The sequence below is a fragment of the Nycticebus coucang genome, chromosome 8 (genome assembly GCF_027406575.1).
Source record: "Nycticebus coucang isolate mNycCou1 chromosome 8, mNycCou1.pri, whole genome shotgun sequence".
NCBI lineage: Eukaryota > Metazoa > Chordata > Mammalia > Primates > Lorisidae > Nycticebus > Nycticebus coucang.
Genome location: NC_069787.1, coordinates 43305849 through 43326602, shown reverse-complemented (window position 1 = coordinate 43326602; position 20754 = coordinate 43305849).

Here is a 20754-nt window from a genome sequence, read left to right as displayed (position 1 = left end):
ATCTTACATTAAAGGACAGATATAGACTCAAGGTGAAGGGATGGTCATCTATATTCCAGGCAAATGGAAAGCAGAAAAAAATAGGTGTTGCAATCCTGTTCGCAGACGCAATAGGCTTTAAACCAACCAAAATAATTAAGGATAAGGATGGACACTTCATATTTGTTAAAGGTAATACTTAATATGATGAGATCTCAATTATTAATATTTATGACCCAACCACAACACACCTCAATTTATAAGAGAAACTCTAACAGACATGAGCAACTTGATTTCCTCCAATTCCATAGTAGTCGGAGATTTTAACACCCCTTTAGCAGTCCTGGATAGATTCTCCAAAAAGAAGCTAAGCAAAAAAATTTTAGATTTAAACTCAACCATTCAACATCTGGACTTAACAGACATCTACAGAACATTTCATCCCAAAAAAACTGAATACACATTCTTCTCATCAGCCCACAGAACATACTCCAAAATCGACCACATCCTAGGCCACAAATCTAACCTCAGCAAATTTAAAAAAATAGAAATTATTTCTTGCATCTTCTCAGACCATCATGGAATAAAAGTTGAACTAAATAACAACAGGAACCTGCATACCCATACAAAAACATGGAAGCTAAACAACCTTATGCTGAAGGATACACGGGTTATAGACGAGATTAAGAAGGAAATCATCATATTTTTGGAACAAAACAACAATCAAGACACGACTTACCAGAACCTCTGGGATACTGCAAAGGCAGTCCTAAGAGGGAAATTTGTAGCACTGCAAGCCTTCCTCAAGAAAACAGAAAGAGAGGAAGTCAATAACTTAATGGAACATCTCAAGGAACTGGAGAAAGAAGAACACTTCTACCCCAAATGCAGCAGAATAAAAGAAATAACCAAAATCAGAGCATAATTAAATGAAATTGAAAACAAAAGAATTATACAACAGATCAATAAATCCAAAAGCTGGTTTTTTGAAAAGATCAATAAAATAGATAAACCTTTGGCAAACATAACCAGGAAAAAAAGTAAAATCTCTAATTTCATCAATCAGAAATGGTAATGATGAAATAACAACAGACCCCTCAGAAATTCAAAAAATCCTTAATGAATACTACAAGAAACTCTACTCTCACAAATATGAAAATCTGAAAGAAATTGACTAATACCTGGAAGCATCCCACCTACCAAGACTTAGCCAGAATGAAGTGGAAATGTTGAACAGGCCTATATCAAATTCTGAAATAGCATCAACTATACAAAATCTCCCTAAAAAGAAGAGCCCAGGACCAGATGGCTTTACGTCAGAATTCTACCAAACATTTAAAGAAGAACTAGTACCTATACTACTAAACCTCTTCCAAAATATAGAAAAAGAAGGAATATTACCCAGCACATTCTACGAAGCAAACATCACCTTGATCCCCAAACCAGGGAAAGACCCAACAAGAAAAGAAAATTATAGACCAATATCACTAATGAATATAGATGCTAAAATACTCAATAAGATCCTAACAAACAGAATCCAACAACACATCAAAAAAATTATACACCATGACCAAGTCAGATTTATCCCAGGGTCTCAAGGCTGGTTCAATATACGTAAATCTATAAATGTAATTCAACACATAAACAAACTTAAAAATAAAGACCATATGATTCTTTCAATTGATGCAGAAAAAGCTTTTGGTAATATCCAGCATCCCTTCATGATCAGAGCACTTAAGAAAATTGGTATAGAAGGGACATTTCTTAAACTAATAGAGGCCATCTACAGCAAACCCATAGCCAATATTGTATTGAATGGAGTTAAATTGAAATCATTTCCACTTAGATCAGGAACCAGGCAAGGTTGCCCATTGTCTCCATTGCTCTTTAACATTGTAATGGAAGTTTTAGCCATTGCAATTAGGGAAGAAAAGGCAATCAAGGGTATCCACATAGGGTCAGAAGAGATCAAACTTTCACTCTTTGCAGATGATATGATCGTATATCTGGAAAACACTAGGGATTCTACTACAAAACTTTTAGAAGTGATCAAGGAATACAGCAATGTCTCAGGCTACAAAATCAACACCCATAAATCTGTAGCCTTTATATATACCAACAATAAGCAAGCCGAACAAACAGTCAAGGACTCTATTCCTTTCACAGTAGTGCCAAAGAAGATGAAATATTTGGAAGTATACCTAACAAAGGACGTGAAATATCTCTACAAAGAGAACTATGAAACTCTAAGAAAAGAAATAGCCGAAGATGTCAACAGATGGAAAAACATACCATGCTCATGGCTGGGAAGACTCAACATTGTTAAAATGTCCATACTGCCCAAAGCAATATATAATTTTAATGCAATTCCTATTAAAGCTCCATTGTCATACTTTTAAGATCTTGAAAAAATAATACTTCATTTTATATGGAATCAGAAAAAAACCTCGAATAGCCAAAACATTACTGAGCAATAAAAACAAAGCAGGAGGAATCACGCTACCAGACCTGAGACTGTACTATAAATCCATAGTGATCAAAACAGCATGGTACTGGCACAAAAGCAGAGAAGTAGATGTCTGGGACAGAATAGAGAACCAAGAGATGGATCCAGCTACTTACCATTATTTGATCTTTGACAAGCCAATTAAAAACATTCAGTGGGGAAAAGATTCCCTATTTAACAAATGGTGCTGGGTAAACTGGCTGGCAACCTGTAGAAGATTGAAACTGGACCCACACCTTTCACCATTAACTAAGATAGACTCTCACTGGATAAAAAATTTAAACTTAAGACATGAAACTATAAAAATACTTGAAGAAAGTGCAGGGAAAACTCTTGAAAGAATCGGCCTGGGTGAATATTTTATGAGGAGGACTCCCCAGGCTGTTGAAGCAGTATCAAAAATACACTACTGGGACCTGATCAAACTAAAAAGCTTCTGCATAGCCAAGAGCATAGTGAGAAAAGCAAGCAGACAGCCCTCAGAATGGGAGAAAATATTTACAGGTTATACCTCCGATAAACATCTAATAACCAGAATCCACAGAGAACTCAAACGTATTAACAAGAAAAGAACACGTGACCCCATCTCAGGGTGGGCAAGGGACTTGAAGAGAAACTTCTCTAAAGAAGACCGAAGCACAATCTACAAACACATGAAAAAAAGCTCATCATCCTTAATCATCAGAGAAATGCAAATCAAAACTACTCTGAGATATCACCTAACCCCAGTAAGAGTAGCCCACATAACAAAATCCCAAAACCAGAAATGTTGGTGTGGATGTGGAGGAAAGGGCACACTTGTACACTGCTGGTGGGAATGCCCACTAATACGTTCCTTCTGGAAGGATGTTTGGAGAATACTTAGAGACCTAAAAATAGACCTGCCATTCGATCCTATAATTCCTTTACTAGGTTTATACCCAGAAGACCAAAAGTCACAATATAACAAAGACATCTGTACCAGAATGTTTCTCGCAGCCCAATTCATAATTGCTAAGTCATGGAAGAAGCCCAAGTGCCCATCGACCCACGAATGGACTAGCAAATTGTGGTACATGTATACCATGGAATACTATGCAGCCTTAAAGAAAGATGGAGACTTTACCTCTTTCATGTTTACACGGATGGAGCTGGAACATATTCTTCTTAGCAAAGTATCTCAGGAATGGAAGAAAAAGTATCCAATGTACTCAGCCCTGCTATGAAGCTAAATTATAGCTTTCACATGAAGACTATAACCCAACTATAGCACAAGACTATGGGGAAAGGGCCAAGGAAGGGGAAGGGAGGGGAGAGGTTATGGTGGAGGGAGGGTAATGGGTGGGGCCACATCTATGGTGCATCTTAGAATGGGTACAGGTGATTGCACTAATGTACACAGCTATGATTTAACAATAATAATAAAAGAAAAAGCAATAGAAAGACTAGCCAGCCTCACCTGTACTGACAGCTACTTAGGAGACTGAAGCAGGAGGATAGTTTGAGCTGAGGAGTTAGAGGTTGGAGAGAGTTAGGATGACACCACCGCACTCTAGCCTGGGCAACAGAGAGACCCACTATTAAAATTTTAAAAAGGTAGAAATTATCACATAACAATTTCTTGCCTTTGAAGTTGCTTATATTCTTCACCGCATTTTCTTAGTTATTGTGTTCAGACATTTATACTCTATGAAGTTGCTTATATTCTATCCTGTGAATCTTCTAACTTCTCTCTGACATCCAGATTTTTTTTACCTGCTCATCACCTCACAGCATTTTCCTTCACCCCAATAATAACTAACCTTTCTACAGTGATTCAGAATTTACAAAGTATCACCCAAAGCTTTATCTCACTGAATCCTTTGAGTGATATTTGCAGTTTATATTCTTATTGTTATTATTATGCCCATTTGGCAGATGAGAAAGATTAGGCTTATAGAAATCCAAGGTCACTTAACAAATAAGGCGCCAACCAAGGACTCAAACCTACATGTTCCAGTTCCAGAAATCTTTTTCTTGGTTCCTTCAGGATCTGATGCTGAAATGTTCAGTTCACTCTGTCATTCTATGCTATGCTTTCTGGTTATTTCCTCCCATATATATTCTGATTTCTACTTAACTGCTTAGGTTATAGCTCCCTGCATCACCTTGACCTGTGCCAGGTCTGTGCCAATGGTCTGACCCATCAATCCAATTCAGACCAGACCCTTGATTTCTCTTATTATGACTTGATATCCTTGGGCTTCACTCTATCTTAAATTTGTAACCCTGATATTAAATAATATGTGTCCCTGGCTCAGATGAATAGATTGTTTTTAGGTATGTCAAATATGGAAATTTCTTTCATTTAAATATTGTTACTCCCTGTGAAAACATTAATTAGCCTTTCAGGATTAGCTATGATGTATGATATTCTCTGTGTGAGTTTCGAAAGTTTGGAAAAAGGTAAACACTAACTGAACACATACAAGACAGTACTGCTATGTTATTTGTGTGTAAAGGCATCCTTGCTGAGTAACCATCCAGACAAGGGAGGAGTAAATAGGCCTTTCACGTCCTGGTACAACTTTTATGGAAGAAATATTAGAATTACATATTCAATGCCATAAAAAGCATTAATGTTTTTTAATCCAACAGTTCCACTCCTACAAATTATGTCCTTTAGATTATAATAAATCAGGTTAACAAAGGTTTATGTGAGAGGATGTTCATCACTGTTATTTATCACAGCTAAAAATCATAAGCAACTCATATGCAAAATAAAATGCTGTTAAATAAAATATGGCAATTTGTGTGATAAAACACTATGTAGCCATTAAAACCATGTTATGGAAGACAATTTAATAGCATAGGCATTTTTCATCATTTATTATCAAATGAAAAAGAATCTTATAAAATAATATTTGAAATGTTTTCCCAATTTTATTTTGTTTCTATGGGTATAGAGAATAGATTGGATGAGTAAACACTAAAAGGTTAACTCTGGGTGGCCCTAAATGATATTATGATGGATATTATGAATAATTTAAATTATTTATTTGTGCTTTCTTATGTTATCATTTTTTACAATAAACACTACTTTGTAATCAGAAAAAGATACGCATAAAAAGAAAAATACAGCAAAGATGGAAAAAAGGGCTATCCATTTAGTTTACACCACAAGATTCATTTTAAACAAAACAGATTTCTTTAAAGTACTTCTAGAAATAATTCCCTTGTACATGTTCAGAGGAAAATTTATTTTCACAATATCTGTCATCTTTAGCAACACTTCAGCAGATACATACAGCTATCTAAAATGCTGGAGGAAAAGTAAGAGCCATAATTCTTAAAATTCCACTTTATTTTATTTTATTTTTAGACCTACATTTATGATGTTAAACAGTGCATTTTATATGAGTTTTCAAAGACATACAATCTACTAATCAGCCTGGTTGCCCAGGTTTTTTGTCACCTGTTATCTTATATCCTACCCCAATTATTACTAATGTTCTGCATAAAATAGGATAAGACTCCCAAGGGCTGCAGGGGAAATCTGTTACGACACAGTTTTGGACAAATTACCTCTTTGTAAAATATTAATCTAAGATTTTTAATTCTTATTGTAAAATAAATTTAATGCGACACCTATTCGCACCCTATATCTCTCTTGTCCTTGTAGTTTCCAGATTTTCCCCCTAGCTTTTGAATGTTTGTGTTTTTACCACAAATATATTCTTCTTCCAAATACAATTTAAATGTATCCCCACTCAGGCATTTGTATTATTCTTCTAATCTTTCTTATGTATCATCTGTTAAATTCCTCTTCTAGCTCATTAATAATGCTGTTAAGCAAGGCTAGCCTTTGTACCAACTATTCCTTTAGATAACTCCCTATATCTAATACATTGCCATTCATCATTACTGATACTTACATTCCTGGAGCCAATCTCTAATGCGGTGACAGTAGTCTTGTTCCAGCCAACTTGAATCAGTTTCATAAGTTAATCTCATGAGGATAGTATATAACATAATTTAGTGTAGCACAATTTTGTAACATCATATAATTTTCACTGTATTCCATTTTCCACTGATTTTGTAAAATTTTTTCCCACAATGGTTTACTTTGAATGAACCCTGCCATGTCTAAAGCCAAATACATTATCTTCTTCCTCAAACCTCTTAGACCTGCCTTCTCTGAGTTCCTTTTTTTGTCATCACCAGTCACCTAATTGAATGGGACATTATCTTTGATTCTGCTCTTTTTTGGCTACTATTCTATCAGTCACTGCATCTTATCCTCCTTGTACCACCATAAAGGTTGATTTTGTTAGTGCTGTTGTCTCTGCAGCACCTGGGAGTGGCTTCATCAGCAACACTCAAATCATTCCTCAAGTTCCTCACTTATTTATTCCGTGAAGCTTTCTCAATCACCCACCACTCTTATTCTTCAGCACCCACACCCATCCCCTGCTGAATTAATCATTTTCTTTTTATGTTCTTCAAGTTCCAGATATTATTATAAACTCATAACACAGAGAAAATGTGCAGAATTCAGAATAACTGGTAAGGCCCACATTATCTACGTTTGACTCTGTTATTCACCAAAACAATTCAAGAAATGCAAAAAAAAGTTGCTCTGAAGATTTGACTCATGACCATACACAACTGTTTCACTTTTCATGTTGCTCTTTGTTTCCCACTCCATATTAGGGATAAAAAGAGTTGGATCTTAGACTGACAAAAATCGTAATACTGGTGAAAATACTCCTGTATCTTTTAATTTTCCTCTCTTCCTAATATACCAGGCAATGTAACTTGTGAGTTCAAAGGCGTTCCTGACTGTATGGCTAAAGGTAACATTCTGATTAAACAGATCAATTAGAAACTGGTTTTATTTTTTAATTGACCCCTAAAACTGTGTCCAACATTTACCATAAATTCTAGAAAAGCATTTTTTCAAATTGTGGGTTAAAACTCATAAGGAAATCAATTTAGGCTCATAAAATCAATTTGGTGGGGTTATAACTAGCATTTTTAAAAAGGAAAATGAAATCGAATGAAATCAAAAATATAAAGTGTATTATATATGTCCACACTGGATCGTAATGTAGTGTGTATTTTTTTTCCTATGGTTTCCGGTATAAATTTGGAGTAATACTGTGCTAGAGGGTATAAAAGAACACACATTTCTCATTTCTAATATGTCTGAAATCTACTGGAAAAGAATAAAACTTGTGTACATAAAACACTTAAATAACAATTCTATGACCATATCTAATTCAATTCTGTTTTACATAGTGAATAGGGATGTGGGTTTTAATGATTAGGGAGCTTGCTTTGAGAGATGAGTTGGTACTGTGGTTAGTGCTGGTAAAAGTAAATAGAATTTGGATTCTGTATAAGTGGAGAAAATTTTATAAAATAACCATTGTATCAGCCAATGATTGAATAGAGCAGATAAGATGTTTACAGAAAGACTCCAAAACAAGATTTGCTAAAATTGATTAAATGAATGACTTATATACATGCACTATAATAACACATGACCACTGCACCCCCTTCCACAATTGGCCAACTTACTCTTGCTCTAAGTCCCAGCTTGGATTTACTTCCCTGACTCAGATGGTCCTCCTGTAATTTCCTGAATATCCCTTAATAGCATAATCATTGCTGATTTGCTTTTCTATGCCCCCTACATCATTGTTTAGTTGTTGAACCCACCTTAATCACTTTTTCTATCCCTGAGGAACAGATGCAGAGTTAACACTTCATAAATACTATTTACTTCATAAATAGTTGACAAATACTATCCAAAATGACTCTAGGTTATTATTCTAGAATGTTACAAAATGTGTTGCATTTAATAATAGTTACTATTTGGTGAGTTGAAGATTGGGTGATGAAGAAGGATTTTTTGACTCTCTGCAAGTTTACTGTTTATCTGGGAAAATTCTGCAAACAGCTGCTATTTTATCATTTAGAAACAATAAGTTTTGTTTCAAATAAATGGAACAGGATTACAGAATAAAAGAAAGCCCGGAAAGCCAGTGGGGATCCCCTTCCTCTGTCCTTGTGAAATGCTCTTTGGAGAGGCCTGTCCCCACTCTCTTAGACACTTCTCCCTACTCCCAGGCACTTCGTCCCTTATCCAGTGGATGTTTGGTATGACAAGCTTTTCACACTACATATAAGAACTTCTCAATTTGGGGAAGAGAGCTAGTCTTCCATCAAGAGCATTGATTAGTCTTCTCTTTGCATAGAGAGGAATACATATGTGTAAGCTGGAAAATAAATTATCAGTGGTGAACATCTGTGAAATAACAACAGACTTTAAATAATTTAAGATGAATCATTTAACAGAATAATAATGAAAGTAAGATAACATATTTCACATTTTACAGCAGTGATTTTTCTTTAAATCTTTTTTGGGATCAAAATGACTTTTGAGAAGTAGATGTAAGCTCTCCAAGTAAATGTATGGAAGGACAATCGCATCCAGTGTTGAATTATTTTCAGGGAAGGCCCTAAAACCAGCTGTGGGTGCCAGAATAAGGACCTCTGCTTTCCAAGGCATGTGGTGTTGTTCACATACAGTCTCACTAATCCATATAAACTTCCTACAGCTAGGTTCGGCCAGTTACAAATAGGAAAAGCAGACATTTTAAGTGATTTAAAGTGATTTCTCCCCCATCACACAACTGATAGCAAAATCCTAACTTAGAATACATGTTTATATCAAAACTTCATACTTTTTTCCCCCCAAAGATATTTTGTTCAAATCCAAATTGTAAATAAAACATTTGAAAAAATGCCTTTTATAGCCATAGTTCACAGGAATTTCTTATGTATATTACCCTAATGCACAGACAAAGAAGTAGTCAGAGTTCGGCATCATTATACATTTCCTTCTTGAGGTCGACGGTGTGCACAGTGACTGCTCTCCAAACCCCTGCCAGCTTGGCAAACCCGAGCAGGAGAAAAAACTGCAGGTCCTCCACATGGCAGGCCAGCATGCTCTCTCCAGGATAACAGGCCATTCTGCTGATGGGCTTTTGTACTTCGTAATCAAATAAAGCAGCCATGTAATTCATGCTTATCTCTTCACTTGATGGAATTCTGGTCTCTTGAGCTACCTAAGGTATGTATTGTCATAAATAAGTTTCCAAATATATTTAAAATGCTTGTAGATTATGTTTTAGGGGGGAAAGGAGAGTTTATTTCCTTCTTGTGAAAATCTAAAAAAGTTGAAGAAAGGATAAGCAATATTAATGATTTTTTTAAAAGGACTAGAAACTAATGCTGTGGTCTCCCTTGATTTCTGCTTTGACAGTTCCTGATGTGAAGACCCATATCACTGCATCATTATGACTGATGATCATTTGTGGAGTAAACAAAAAACAGCATCCCAGGATGTACTACTTCCGGAATATCTTCTGTCTCTGGAGCCAGTTGCCACACTGCAAACATGACAACAAATGAATTGATGATAGCATCTGCTTAATCTGGCTTCTGTCCACATGTCACAACTGTAATGTCGTTAATTAAGACTTTTTTATTTGCTTTAGTCTAGTTTCTTCATTTCCTATTCTCCAAGCTGAGCTTTCTTTAATCAATGTTGGCTGAAAAGCTGTCAGTTTTAATGGTACTATATCTTTTTATCTTTGATATTTAAGATACATAAGAACCAAATGTTGTCTTAATCTGAAATAGTTGGATTTTCTGGCATCGCATTAAGTACACCAAGATTGTGTCTGCTATTTGTTAAAAATGAGAATTTATGCTTGATGGGATTTTACAAAGTATCTAGAAAGTGCTTAATAAATATTAACTGATATTCCCGACATATCTTTTATGCTAATGGAAAAAGTCAATAAAGTAATAAAATTATGGATTTATCCTAAAATGACTTTAGCACTCATTAAACTTAAGAAATAGACAATTAAGCTCATATTGCATTTGAATTAAAAAATAATTTTTAATGCCAAAGATGAACAATAAATTATTCAGTAAGAATTTACTGTCATCTTTTTACTGGTATATTTAGAGCCCTACTAAGGGAAAATGGATAGTCAATCTACATTACATGAGAAATCATTGACCTACTAAAAAATTAGCAAGAAGTCTTTATTTAGATTAGAATGTTATCTAATTAAGATATTAGAATATAGTCAAGACAAAATAAAAATAGTTTAGTCTGTCCTCCAACACTCATTTATGCCGAACAATCTTCTAAATTAATTCCATTTATGCTTTGGGTATTTTTTAAGTGCTAGTAGTTATTTATATGTCTATTCAATGCTATTAACATCAAATTAGTCTATTATCTATCAATTAGTATATTATGTATCAAAATACAAACTGAAATACACTTCATGGTTTATCATAATGGACATGTGGTTATAATCTCTTTATTTGAATATACAAGGGCTGTCCAGAAAGTATCCATTCATTGTTAATACTACTTTTCGTGTTACATGGCTGGATACTTCCTGCAGAACTCTGGCATGCTCCTCAAATTAAACAAGAGATCTTATTCACATGCATGGACATCACAAGCTAATATTCTAGTACACATTGGGTGTTCAACAAAAATTATTTGATTGTATGTGTAGAGATCCATTCACCCATTCATAGCTGCGCTACTCTTCTCAGGAGAGTTACAGCCCTAAGTGTATGGCCAATATCGCCCTCTAGTGGGTAGCATGCCTAGATGGTTCTTGGTCCTGTAGGTTCCACTGAGTTTCTACTGGAGTACTATTTCTTACAATGTGTATATTGCAACCTGCTGAGAAATTTTTTGATGAGGCAATGTCTTCGTGAGACCATAACAGAAACCTAATTAATGTACGTAGAACAATAATTTTAGGGAAGCAAATTGGTTTCATCTTTGTAATATCATCATGTTTTAATAAGCTTTTTGCCAGTAATCCCATATTTTGGGCAAAGACTAATTGGACAAGATTAATGTTAAATAAAAAGTTTCTGAGGCACGTGATAAGGACACTTTAAAAATCTATCAGAGCTTCAAAATCTAGCAAATTTGATACTGAGTCTACATAGCTTGTAAATTAACATTGTCATAGCATGAGAGCAGCTCAATCTAGAGCCATCTTTACTTTCTTTTTCTTTGTTCTTACTATAGAAGGGTGAAAAATTGTCTCTCTTCTTTCCACTATATGCTCAGTCATAACCAGTGATAGCATGGCTTTTGTGACATCCCTTCTCTCCACATGACCCCCAGAGAGGAGTTGCAGAGATGTTTCTGAATTGGACACAAGAGCAGAATGGGATGGATGGCCAGTCATAAATCCTAAGAAATGCAAAAATGGAATTCCTGTTCACAAGTCTATCATCTTCTCTTGCTAGAAAATCGAAGAATTTCCCTCTCTTCTTCACATGATCCATTCCCCATAGCATGCTTTGGGAAACTCAAAATAAATAGCGTAGTTTTTCCCGAGCTGATCCCACTTGCCACTTGCTTGGTAGGAGAATGGGGCTGCATCCATGCCTTTCAGTTTAGCATTTGCTTTCTGACACAGGATAAAACCACAGTTATTCCCTATTCAAAAAATAAAAGGCGAAAGAAAGGGCAAAAGCACAGTATCATGATTAATAAAACTAAGAGTGCCTATACATGTACAGGGTACAATACTATTAACAACATTGGCAAGAATTTGGTGTGGAGATATGTCCCTGACAACTATTTTGTGCCCTCCAGCTGCACTAGGCATAACTCAGGAGAATCTAATTTGCATTACTCAGCATTAGACCTGGAAAGACCTCGCTCATCCATCAATGGTCCAGACACCAGCAGCATTTGAGGTGTAATTTGAAGTTGATGAACATTTGCTATCTAGGAGTATAAGGCTATTTTCTCTTTATGCAAAAGAAAGTGTACCTGTCTATTGCAATCAGGGCCAATAGTGGGTAAAATTCTAAACTAATTTGTTTATAGTCTAGACTCATAAAGTAATAATGCCCTCTTGGGTTACTTGTTGTTCCCCATAATAAGAGGTCCCCTGGGCATAGGCCTCCCAGGGGTTCCCACATATTTATTCAGTGCCAGGAGCTTGATACTTCTGTACTCCTCGGCCTCATTGCCCACTCATTCCCCTAACCTCCCTCTTCCATTCACTAACATTCTTTCATAAAATCATGTGTTCTATTTTTCAAAGATCCTCCCACCATGAGGTGACAAATAATGACCATACATTAATCAGATTAAACATATTCAGTTATTACGTACATAATTTTTACAGTCTACATGATTCTCTACCTCAGGTGAGACATCCATAGTTCATTAAGACTCTAAAAAGGTAAATACCAATAATGAAAACTTCAAGTAAAACCTCATGGAGGGTGGTGTCCGTGGCTCAAAGGAGTAAGGTGCCAGCCCCATATGCCGGAGGTGGTGGGCTCATAACCCAGCCCCGGCAAAAAAAAAAAAAACCCTCATGGAGTTGACATTTTTTTTGCAAAAAAACCCAAAAAACAAAAAACAAATGAAACTTACATTATGCCTAGTTTTACCCTACTCAACCATTGCTTAGAGAGGTCTGACTACTTACAATACAAATTCAATAAACGATTCTCCTTGGACTTTAGTTAAATGTAAGCCATACCAAAATATGAATTAAAATCTACATGTGACATCACTATAGTATATCCAGAATGGCTAAAAATTTTGTAGGCAGACAATAACAACTGCTGAAGAGGATTTAGAAAGACTTGATTTCTCCTACCTGATGTGCAAACAGGTACAATTGTTTTAGTTGGAAGAATCTACTAAAGAGAAAAGCTACATAGCCAGGAATTTCACCCTCAGAGAGACACCTAACACAAACTCCTGTCTATGTTCACCCAAAAATACATACTAGAATGTTCAGAACAGCACAGATTGTGATATCCCCAAACTGATACAACTGCCCTATTTTGGCCACAAGCAGAAGTGATAAAATGTGACATAGTCACACTGAAATTCTATATAGTAACTAGAATGAATGAACTAAAACAACACACAATAATTTATATATATTTCAAAAACAAGGTTGAAAAAGGAAAGCTAGATTACAAGGGAGGCTATGCTGTATGATTTGACTTATACAAAAGCACAAAAATAGTCAAAACTAAACTATGCTGTTAAAAGACAGGGTAGTGGTTACATGGGTGGGGGGGACTTCTCTGGCTCTGGTTTTCTTCTGGTTTTAGAAGAGTGTGTTAGTTCTATGAAAATGTACCAAGTGATACTCTGAGGACAATCTGCAACTTTCTCTATGTACATTTATATTATACTGCAATTTAAAGGCTTAAAAATATAAGCCATAAACAAATATTATAGGGTCCTCAGAAAGAAAAGGGCCTTAACCTCAAAATAATGAGCTTCATTTAACTCCACTATGAGCCTTTTTGTAAATTTTTATAGACTAGGCTTTATATTTGTGAATAATAATTAACCTACCCACCCATTAAATTTCCCAGAATACTTCTAATTTTAAATATTTAACTCTTGGTCATATACTATTCTAATTTGGAGTCCAGAAAATATAGTCCCTAGAATTATATTATCCTTGTAGCCCAATGGCCAGAATTATGAATATTAATGATCATAAATCCAGCAACTTAAATGACTTTTCTGAAATATTTTCAAGTGAATGCCCGCATATAGTCTATATAGCATATTTACAAAAAAGCAGATTATTCATATATGTCTTTCTCTTGCCTTATTCTATATTATGATAACCTGGACAAAGAAAGCATACAAAATGAAAAAGAAATGTTTTAAGAAGAAATAAAAATCATTCCTGGATCAATGCTACTAACAGTCAAAGTGGTAATATCAAGCGTCTTGCCAAAGCAATTAACAGCTAATCATTTCTGGTGATCTGTGAGTTGTCAATGGCAGTTAAGAAAATGATGAATAAAAGTGACAGATAAAGAACAAAGCCAGTAAATCAGCGTGGTAAAGATATGACTTGATTTTATCCTCACACCTGGTCAGATTGAACCTCCTCCAATCAAATTAACCCACTATCATTTCATCCCCCGTAACACCTTTATTCATGCTATTCTGTCCAGAAATAAACACAATAACAACTCAAGAATGCAATTTGTTTGCGAACTGCTGACTTCCATAAGCATTGCTTAAGAAAAATTCTTTTACTTTTATAGAAAGGTGAAGAAAGACACATATTCTCTGTCCAGTTGCATCACCTCTGCATTATTGATCTTATCCTCTGTACCCATTTACTAGAGCAGAACTTCTCAGACTTTAATGTACATACCAGTCACTTGGAGATGGTTAAAAGGAAGGTAGATCTGCAGAGGATAGGGCATTTATTTTTTTATTTTTCTTATTTATTTATTTATTTAGACAGAGTCTCACTATGTCGCCCTCGGTATGTCGTGGCGTCACGGTTCACAGCAACCTCAAACTCTTGGGCTCAAGTGATTCTCTTGCCTCAACCTCCCAAGTAGCAGGGACCACAGGTGCCCACCACAACGCCCGGCTATTTTTTTGTTGTAGTTGTCATTGTTGTTTTAGCAGGTGCAGGCCAGGTTCAACCTCCCAGCCCCAGTGTATGTGGCTGGTGCCCTAACCACTGAACCTATGGGCACCAAGCCTTCTTTTTTATTTTTTAAGACAGAGTCTTACTCGGTTTCCCCAGGTAGTAATGTCATCACAGCTCACCTTAACCCCAAACTCCTGAGCTCAAATAATCCTCATGCCTCAGCCTTCCAAGTAGCTGGGACTATAGGTGCAGGCCACCTTGCATGGCTAAGTTTTTCCATTTTTGGTAGAGATGGGTTCTTGCTCAGAGTGGTCTCAAACTCCTGACCTCAAGGGATCTTCCTGCCTTAGCCTCCCAGGGTGCTAGAATTATAGGTGTGAGCCACTGTGCACAGCTGATACTACATTTCTGATGCTGTTGGTCCAGGGATCATTTTTTGAGTAGCAAGGCCCTAGATAACTTGAAGGAATCAATCTGATCCGGGTTATTATGCCTAATTCACAGTTAGCATTTCAAAGATGAAGGCTAGTGTTCCAAAGAGAACATCCCAAGCACCACCATCATGCTCTAGAATGGCTGCCAGCTTAGGTTATGAAGGTCACCAGGTGGGGTGAATGGTGGGTGTGTTAATTATCAGGAAGACTCTGCCAAACCAAACAAACTCATAATGCTGGAAAGAACTTTCTGAATACATGAATACGCTGAATATTCCAGTGACGCAGGTCATATTAAAATGGTTTATGCATGTTGTGCTTCATTTTGGGTCCAGAGATTAAAGCATAGATAGAGAAACTAAAAAGATATACAGGACTTGTATAATGAGGAAGATTTAATGCTACTGTATCCCAGACTAAATCAATAAGCGGCAACCTAACAGGCCAGATATTGAGAGAACATGATTTGCTTTTCCCTTTCCCTGCTTTAATGGATTCTCTTGCCATTGGATAATTCTAGCTTTGTAGATTTTATTTTAAAATTCCTCAGGACAAAATTCCATTTCATAAAAACACATGTATGTTTAAAAACTGATACCTAAAACCTAAAATCACTTATTTTTGCAGGTAACTAAAATAGTTTTCAAAAATTGATTTCTTATTGGTTACGTTAATGAAACATCTTGCTCCATAATATATAGAGTTTGAATCAGCTAGGCCCGACTGATATCAGTATTAATGTGTTCAGAGCAGCTATTTGGAAAAGAAATGTGAAGATATTAGTTAAATGATCAAGCAAGGCATGGGAGACTTCAAGAAACATTGTTGATGCAATGGTAGTCATCAGAAACCTCCCCTACTCTGCTTACCACTCATTTTTTAAGTTTTTCTTCAGGTCTGTACTTGTATTACTGCTAAATTTCTAACACATGATTTCAAAGGGCATATAAATTCTATCTCTATTACACACTTTAAGGTCTGATCACTTTTTTCCTGCAACTTTCACTTCATTTGATATTTGTTTTCATCTCCAGGTTCTCATTGCCTCTCTCTCTCTCTCAAGTTGCTGGATGGAGTAAATGCCCTCACACTGCCTTACAACGTTGCAGGAAATTGCCGAAGCCAAGGAATCATCTTAGAAAACTGAGAGCTACAGAGAAATCAAAACAAGCCAATCACATCTTGACCTACTTACAATATTTTTTGTTATTTTTATTCTCTGGGCACCAATTAACAGATTCAGAAAATAGCTAAAACCCTTTATTCTATAGCATAGGTCAAAAGATTGCTTTTTGGCCAACATAAAATTTAGTTCCTTTCCTTAAACGACATACACAGGTACCAGTTGACTATTCTCTATAACATTGAGAATGCTATTCGGGATAGCATTGAGAATGCGTTAGGAGCACACACTTTGTTGCTACATTGCAGTGTCCAAACTCAGCTCTGCCACTGACCATAAGCAGGACTTCAGACACATTAATTTGTGTTGTTCTTTAGTTTCCCGACTAGTAAAGCTGGGGTGATGATACTGCTAACCTTGCAAGGAGGGCATTGGGATTAAATAAGTGAATAGGCTGATAGAACTAGAATGGTGCCCAGCGTAGAAGCAGCACTGTTACTGGGTTCCAACTAGTCAGAAACAGATTAGGGAAAAATTGTGTGCAAGTCATAGACACACGCATTTTCATGAAAATTGTGCAGCCAGAAGACACTGTGTTAATAACAGTTTTCATTGTTGGGGGAAATGCTATGTGAAATGTTAAGGAGAAAAGTAAAAATAATAATAATAATAATAATGTCAGATACAAGAAAAAAACCAAAGGAATAAAACTGGGAGATCTATGTGAAGTTATCTGATGGGTGGTGATGGGTAGGAGAAAAAACAGAGATACAGGCCTGGAGTCTCAGGTCTGTTGATCCCACCTCTTTGTTCTCCACCTGCTGCCTCCCTCCCTAAGTCATTGACACTCATCTTGTCCCCAAAGCAGCACAGGACTCCCCAGACTAGAGGCCATGATTCAATTTCTCCAGCTATCCACCTAGGAATAACTTTGGATAGGAACTTGGAGGCCAGTCATTTGCATATATAAGTAAAAAAAAAATCAATATCCTATGATCTAGTACAATTGAAAACAACAACCAGTTATAAATATGTAGCATCACTAAGGTTCTCATTGGTGATCTACGAGGGATGGGAGCCTCTCAGCTTATGAAACCCTTCTCTACCATCTACAACAAAGATAATGGTAACAATAATCACTCTCATCAATGTGTAGACTATACATGGTTTATTTTATTTCATCTTTCCCTTAACCCTCATGAAAAGTGTGTTTTTGGCTCAATCATTAGAAAATTAAGGCTCAGAAATATTAAGATAGTTGCCCAAAATCATCCTGGATATAGAACAAGGATTTCTGAGCCAGGTCTCTCTGATTCCTCTATTCTACACAATTTCATAGATTAAGTCTTCTATGAAGACTTGTACAACTCTCCAAAGCTGTCATCCACTCCTCTGACTCACATACACATTCACATTCCCTTTCTAGAGCTAATAAGACTGAATAAGACCTAATAAGACTGAATCATAAGATTTGACCATAGAGTTTAAACAACTCAGTGGCAAGAAACCATGTCTTCTTTTTTTTTTCATCAATGCTTAGAAAAAAACTTCCATAATTTAAAAAAGTTAAATGTTATTTTTTTTAAGAGACAGTGTCTCACTACGTTGTCCGGGATGGAGTACAGTGGCTATTCACAGGTGTGATCATACTACCACTGATCAACACAGGAGTTTTGACTGGCTCTGTTTCCAACAGAGGTTGGTCTAGGTTGACCCTCCTTAGGCAACCTGGTGGCTCCTGGAAAGTCATCATTTGATGCTGAACTTAGTGCAGACACCCAGTTGGCCTAGACCACTCCAGCCCAGATCTCCAAGGCTCAAGTGATCCTCATGCCTCCGTTTCCCAAGTAGCTGAAACTACAGGCATGCACCACCACATTGGGACACTGGGCAATGTTCAGTAATTTTGGAACATGAATTAACAGATGAACCATAGAAGGAAAACTCACAACATTTTCTGTAACTCTTTCACATGGGTTGATACCCTCTAACAAATTCACTGTAGGAATACTTTGTGTGCAAATAAGATCTTGCTAAAAAATGAAAATGTGTGCCTATAGAGAGTCTGTATGCTGTCATGGGTAAACATTTGGGCTCTCAAATCAACCCTAGTTTGAATCCCAACTCCATCCCTAACTAGCTTTGTAATTTGGGCGAATTACTTCAATTGTCCAGACTTCACTTTCCCTATCTATCAAGTAGGAAAACTAATGTATGTGTAACTCACATGCCATCTGGGGTCACTCTGCCCCATGAGATTAAAGCCAATTGGCTTGAAGCTCTGTTCAAGTGCTTTATAAAGTCCAACACCCTCTATGAGAGGTCCTCCACAACCTCATAGAGTTTACAGTCCCCTTTCCTGCCCCAGTCCTTCCTGAAAAGATGAGAGACAGAGCAATACATGATTGGAAAGTTGGAGGGGAGTAACTGGAAGGCCAGAACCTGAACAAGGGTCAGACCTACAGTTGTGGGTCAGAACATGTTCACTGTGCTAGGGGAAGTATCACTCCTGAAGTTTTAAAGTTTGGGCCTTCCAAGCTCCCAGGGGAGGAATGAAGAACGGGGTGAAACCTCTAAGACTATCGTGACTTGGCCAGTCTCCACGGCAACAGAGGGATGACTGTGGGCTATGCCCATAGCTGCCTCCTTCCCAGTAAGCCTCTGAAGGAACTCTTGCAACAACCAGGTTGTCAGGGCTAAAGCACCCGGAATGTACAATAATAATTCTTTCCAGTTTTATAAGATTTTGCTCTCTAGAAAGGAAATGCCCCTTTGTAACATGTAAGACTAGTTTTAAGCCTTTGGAAATTTACTATTTTGAAACACATTTTCAAAAAGTATTATTTATGAAAGAGGTGGGCAGCTTAAGAGCCTCCTTTTTTTATGTAGTTGATACAGTGGTTCTCCTATTTATTCAAGTGCCACAGCACTGGGCACTGCAAGGTGCTTATTATGAAACATCAGAAAATTGTGACTTATTTAATTTGAAATAAATATATAATGTTGAACTAAAGCAGATACTGTTTAATATTAGGTTTGAATATAAGCAAGTGGTACCACGTGACAAAGCTTTAACAAATAATACATTGAGAATAATGGAAAAAAAAGCATCACATGTACTTGGTATTAAATTGAAACTAGTAGATTAACAACTAAGTGCTCACGTGAGAGAAAAATTGAATTAAATTCAAGTAGGGGGTGGGGGTAGGGAATAAGGGGGCAATTTCCCACCCAACACGTACATTGCCCAGGTCTATGGAGCATTGTCCTAGGTGAAGGACACAACTACAATTCAGACTTTAACATTACAAAAGCAAACTGTGTAAACTAATCATACGCACCCTCATTTTAATCCGAAACTTACAAATATGTATATACTGAGAATATTATATTCATGAGCTTGATTTGTTGTAACCTCAAATTATAAAAGACTGTCATTGTTCAACAGGAGGGGACAATTAGGTCCAGCCAGAGGACAGCGTGGCTCAAGGAGTGTTTAGTTGGGGACTTTGATTTTAAGTTACATAAGTAAATCATTGGCATAAGTTGCTCGTGGCATGGAATCATGTATTTACCTGTTTATTAAAAAGTGGCAACCATGTACCATGAACAGCACTGGCCTGGAGACTATACTGTGAGCACTATGAACAGGTCCTGATATTGAGGAGTCCATAGTCTAAGGCAAAGTGGGACATATTTCAGCAATATGTGATGGAGTCTATGGTACAGGTGACCACAGGGGAAGTGGAAGAGCGTGTAATACATTCTAATAGTGGGAAGAAGGGAGGGGTGGACAAACCTTCTAGCAAGAGGTGATAACTAAAATGACAAGATACTGTATGTTTTAATTCATCCATCAATAGAAGAATGGATATATAAAATGTGTATATGTGTAAAAGGAAACACTCCAATACAACTTTATTATATAATGAATGAACTACCTCTGTATGTAAAGATAAATCTCAAGAAAATGATACTGAATGAAAAACAAAGTTACAGAATGATGTGTACATTATGGTGCCATTTAAATAAGTTTAAAAATATAAAAGAGCAACACTTATTTAGATTGACATACTTAAGTAGTGAAAGTACAGACATCCATACTGGAAGTTAGACACATGCCATAACCATGAGCACGTTTGTGGATGTAGCACCAGGTACAAAGAGGCTCCAGTTGGATTAGTAATATTTTCATTTTAAACATATAAATGACAGGATTATAAAATGCTAGCATTTATTTAT